The sequence below is a fragment of the Dasypus novemcinctus genome, chromosome 1 (assembly GCF_030445035.2).
Source record: "Dasypus novemcinctus isolate mDasNov1 chromosome 1, mDasNov1.1.hap2, whole genome shotgun sequence".
Taxonomy (NCBI): Eukaryota; Metazoa; Chordata; class Mammalia; order Cingulata; family Dasypodidae; genus Dasypus; species Dasypus novemcinctus.
In genome coordinates this window covers 106,560,999-106,566,483 of record NC_080673.1, presented here as the reverse complement: position 1 = coordinate 106,566,483, position 5,485 = coordinate 106,560,999, and the positions used below count along the sequence as shown (strand labels likewise).

Below are 5,485 nucleotides of genomic sequence, written 5' to 3'. Positions count from 1 at the left end.
TTGTGTAACTTCAGAAGAGGAAGATTTTAATAGTCAATTGGATAAGATGACACACCCTGTGGCTAACAGTCTCTTTCCCCAGTCATTCCTGTCATTGCCCAATGGGTTCATGAACAAAGTGGCCACAGGGGCAGGGATGGAGGTTTTGCATGGACTCAGCAACCTGGAGTTGCTGACTTGTTTAAAACAATGCTGAGTGCCCAATCTGCCAGCAGCTGAAACCCACACATTACCCCTACATGGCATTATTCTCTGAGGTGAACTAACCGCTAACTGTTGACATGTTGACTGCATTGGACCATTTCCATCATGGAAGAGGCAGCAATTTGATATAACTGGAACAGACACATACTCCCGATATAGGTTTTCCTTTCCTGCATGCAATGCTTCTTCCAACCCTACCATCTATGGACTTACTGAACATCTTATCCACCCCCACTGCATCCCATATAACATTGCTTCACATTCAGGCACACACTTCACAGCAAATGATGTGCAGGAATGGGCACATGCTCATGGAATTCACTGGTCTTGCCATGTTTCCCATCATCTCGAAGCAACTGGATTGATAGCACAATGGAATGGCCTTTTGAAAACTCAATTATGGTACCAACTAGTTGGCAATACCTTACAACACTGGGGCAATGTTCTCAGGAGGCTGTGTATGCTCCAAATCAGCATATACTCTATGGTGCTGTTTCTCACATAGCTAGGATTCATGGGTCTGGGAATCAAGTGTGGAAAAGAGAGTGTTACTACTCATTATTACCCCCAGTGCTCCACTTGGAAAATTTTCACTTCCTGTCCCTTCAAACTTAAGCTCTGTTGGTCTACAGGTCTTATTTCCCAAAGAAGGACTGTTTCCACCACAGAAGACAACAACAATCCCATTGAACTGGAAGTTAAGACTGCTTTTTGGGTTCCTTATGCCTCCAAATCAACAGACAAAGAAAAGAATTACTGTATTGGCTGGGGTGATTTTTCCTATCAAGCAGAAATAGGACTGCACTTACACAATGAAGGTAAACAAGAGTGCCTGGAATACAGGAGATACCTTAGGTCATCTCTTACTATTAGCATGCCCTGTGATTAAAGTCAATGCAAATTGTAAAAACCCAATCCAAACAGGACTAAAAATGGCCCATTATCTTCAGGAATGAAAGTTTGCATCACCCCACCAGGCAAAGAACCTTAGCCAGCTTAGGTGCATACTAAGGGTAAAGGGAACATGGAATGGGTAGTGGAAGAAAGTAGTAGAATATGTGAACTTTGACCATGTGATCAGTTACAGAAACGAGGGCTGTAATGATCATGAATATTTCTTCCTTGTTTATTATGAGCATGTTTACATATTTATATAAAATTAATATCTTTGTATTCTTCCCTAATATTTTCCTTTTTCATATGACATAAGCTTTATTAGTTTCATGCCCTAGTATTTAAGGATGCCAACTTTAAGAATAACTACTATCCAATGATTTGTACCCTATTCTGGAGGAGGGAATTAGTGCATTTCCAGTTGTATGTAAGAATGTTCAATATTGTTAGGTAGAAATACATATATGTGTGTGTATGTGTATCTGTTATTGTTTGTATTTTTAGACTAAGTATGGTTTAAGGTGATGTGTGTGGCTGCCAAGTTGACAAGGGGTGGACTGTGATCGTTAGGCTAATGTGTCAACTAAGCCAGGTAATGGTGCCCAGTTGCCTGGCCAAGCAAGCACTGAGTTAATTGTTATACAAGGGCATTTTGTGGACTTAAATAATCAGTGAGTTGATTGCAGAGATGGCTGATTACAACTACAATCCATTAGGGATATTGATGTCAACAATGAGTGATTTACAATTACTTGAAGGCCTTTAAAGGGGAAGAGATTCCAGCATTCAGAGAGAGAATTCCTATCTCTATCCCAGACTTCCAGTGCCTCCTAGGAACTCATCAAAGACCTCCTTTGGAGCACCTGGTTTGCAGCCTGCCCTGCAGAATTTGGACTTGTACATTTCCATGGTTACATGAGAGAATTTTATAATATCTCACGTTATTTACAAATATCTCCTGTCAGTTCTGATTCACTAGAGAACCCTGACTAACACATTCCTCATAAGTGTTTTTACTTAAAGTCTATTTAATCTGATATTAGTACAGCAAACACAGCTCTTTTTTGGGTACTTCTTGTATGGTATGCATATCTTTTTTCCATCCTTTCACTTTCAACCCAATTGTATCTTTGAATTTAAGGTGAGTCTCCTGCAGACGCCATATAGTCGCGTCATTTTTTAAATCCATTCTGCCATTCTCTCTCTTTTGACTGGAGAGTATAATCCATTTACATTTAAAGTCACTGATAATGCAGGACTTCTGCCATTTAATATTTGTTTGTCTTATACATTTTTGGTCCCTCAATTCTTTTGTTAATAACTAATTTTATATTTATTTTACATTTTGAGTTGTAATATATTGAGTACTTTTTCTTTTCTATAACAGTATAGTTTTCATCTCTTTTCATTGTGTTTTCCATGGAGTTAAAATTAACCTTCTAAATATATAACAATCATATTTGTCTTGATACCAATTTAGTTTCAATAGCATACCCATATAATTTTCCTATAGCGCTCTGTTACCCCACCTTTCTTTGTATGTGTTACCACTTATAATTTTTACCTTCTATGTCCAAAACCATAGAATTATCATTATTTTTTCTGTTTTTTTTCTTTCAATTCTGATAGTTCCTTATTTTCTTTAACATACTTGCTATGAATTACTAAATTGCACTAGATTTCATAATAAGGATAACATAAATTAGATAAATGTGACCAAAGACTGACAAAATGTTTCACAGCTTTGAATTATACCATATCAAGAAGGAGGGTGGGGGGAACGTTCCATAAGAATACAACTGCAATGCTACTTATATCCTTGCAATAAAACAGCTATGCATTTGTATCAAGAGAGTAATCATATCACTTCCAATTTCTTCTCCTCAAGAACAATTTGAATCTCTTTGCATCCAAAGTTTCATAGGTCAATAAAGCTTCTGCTAGATTCTTATGCTCTTTTTCATGAGTCTCCAATATATGTTTTCTCTTCCATGTGAGTCCCTTAGGTGGATTCCTATTTCTTGCTCAATAGGAAATTGAGTTTGGGGACTCAGTTTCCCTGTGTCATTGTAGATCATAATTCCAAGTTTTTTACTCATTCCAAATTTGGTAACCATCTGCTTTGTGATTTTAGTTGCAATATCAAAATCACTAGAAGTGCCTGTTGTAATACATTAGTTCCAAACATAAGCTCCTCTGCTACTGTTTCTCCCATACCAACATTTATTTGTGCAAGTAACTGGGCTCTAGTTCCATTCCACCTGTCATTCTCAACCAACTGGGACACATGTACAAGTTTTGACCCTTGTGACATAATTGTAGCTTTGCTGTACTGACTTTGTTGACTAGATTCACAACAAGCTGCAATAGTTTTGTTTTTGGTTATCAATTTCCAAAGTGCTACATTCAGGCCCCATTAGACTTTTATCTTTGAAAACTCTAATTCCTTCATAGTAATCATGTATTTTGATCAATAGCTGCCTATAATTCAACTTGTTTCACAAGACTCTTCAATTCGGCTCCAGAAAACCAACAGTACCCCAAACTATGATTTCTGAATCAACAGACTGATCATAGTTTACTTTATTGAGATAGCTTTTCAAAATTTCTGTTTAACCTTTCACACCTGACCTTGGGATAGTAACAACTTACCTTTCAAAATAACTAGGATATATTAAGGTATTTTCTAATGTTTTGGGGAAATTTGTGGCTTCTATGATGATAAATCCTTTATTGGGTTTAAAATAAAAATATTTCTGATGAGGCTGGCTCCCACACCCACAAACATCTCATCAAATTCTGATCCACATGCATAACAAAAAGGAATATCAACTTCTCCACCCACAGCTACGGCCTGTGCCTGGTGCCCTCCCCCCACCCCACCCCCCTAAAAAAAGAATTCTTCTTGAAGTTTACCTCCAAGCACAGTAAATTTTGTAAATTTTCCAAGAATTCAACAACTTCTATAATTCTTGTTTAGATACCACCACTCCTTTAATGTATTCAAAGATCATATTTTTCATCCGGACAGGATCTACAGCAGAATCAAGCCCCATTTTTGTCCAGAGTGGACCCATGAAAATGTATTAGCATAAATGCCAAGCAGCAGCAGAATGAGGAGAAACCGACAAGTTTGCCTTAGGAAATCATTGTTTTTTTTGTGTGTGTTAGGCCTTGAGCTTTCAACCAACCCTCTGCAAAGCCAGTTTTAAATGCATCTTGGTGAACTTCAGGTATGTTTTTGGTTATCATGAGTTTAGCCCAGACTCTCAAGGTCAGAGCCCCTGTCCTGCAAAGGAAACTTTACAAAAGATGGTGATATATGCTGTTTCTGCTCATCTTTCAGAGGTGGACTGTAGACACCGCACACTTAATTTCAATGTTTCAAAACCCCAAGGCTCTATGAAAACTGACCAGTATTGAAGATCTGAACAAAACTCTTTGAAGAGTTTTTGGATGATATCATATTTATTTTCAAAGAAATGTGAAGAGACATGAAATGTATGCCAATGGGAAGAAAACTTTCTGTCTTTACAAAATCCAGGAAGTAGACTGTCTACTAGTTGATCAATGTGTCCAATTTTTAATTCAGACAATCCAAGGTTCCTTAATATAAGTACAGTGTCACTACTGGAAGCCTCATGCTCAGTAACTACATCATGATTTTGGTTTTGAGGTAATGATGCACTGACAAAAATAGATGTTATTTTTTGTTGAACAGAAGGCATTGATGAGATGACTCAGAGGAACTATAACCTGGGCCTGCCCCATGTTCTACCAGGAAAACATCTTCTCCAGGCCCTCAGTGACTTCACCCACCTGCTGAAGCTGCCTCTCTGGTTCCTCACCCAGCCCCTGGCATGGAGGCACTGTGTTCATTCTTAGACTTCTTCTCCCTCTCTTTTGCCCCTTCTGAAATGAAAATGTCCCCTTTGTCTACAGCTGCTTCAATGATAGACAAATGTTAATCATTACTTTCTATGAAATTGCATTTTAGCATTTATAAGAAGTATCAAGTGGGGTTACATACCAGATAATACACCACAATTTTATTGTTATTTATGTTTACCCTAATGGTTACATTTACCCCAGGTCTTTATTTTTTATGCTGATATGAACCACTATCTTGTGTCCCATTCCTTTCAGCCTGAAGAACTCCCTTTAGATTTGCTTTTACAGAACTAGTGGTGATGAACTCCCTCAGCTTTTATTTATCTAAGAATGATTCAATCAATACCTCGTTGCTTAAAAAAAGTCTTGCCAGATGTAAAATTCTTGGCTGGCAGTGTTTTCTTTCAACACTTTATGTATTTCAACCACTGTCTTCTTACCTCCAAGGTTGCAGATGAGAAATCAGCACTCAGTCTAATTGGGACTCCATTGTACA

General features: G+C 37.7%; 1 pseudogene; it reads right to left on the bottom strand.

Moving 5' to 3' along the window:
* Positions 1 to 2,956: 2,956 nt before the first annotated feature.
* LOC101434962 (ATP-dependent zinc metalloprotease YME1L1 pseudogene) lies at positions 2,957 to 4,887 on the bottom strand (annotated as a pseudogene).
* Positions 4,888 to 5,485: the final 598 nt, after the last annotated feature.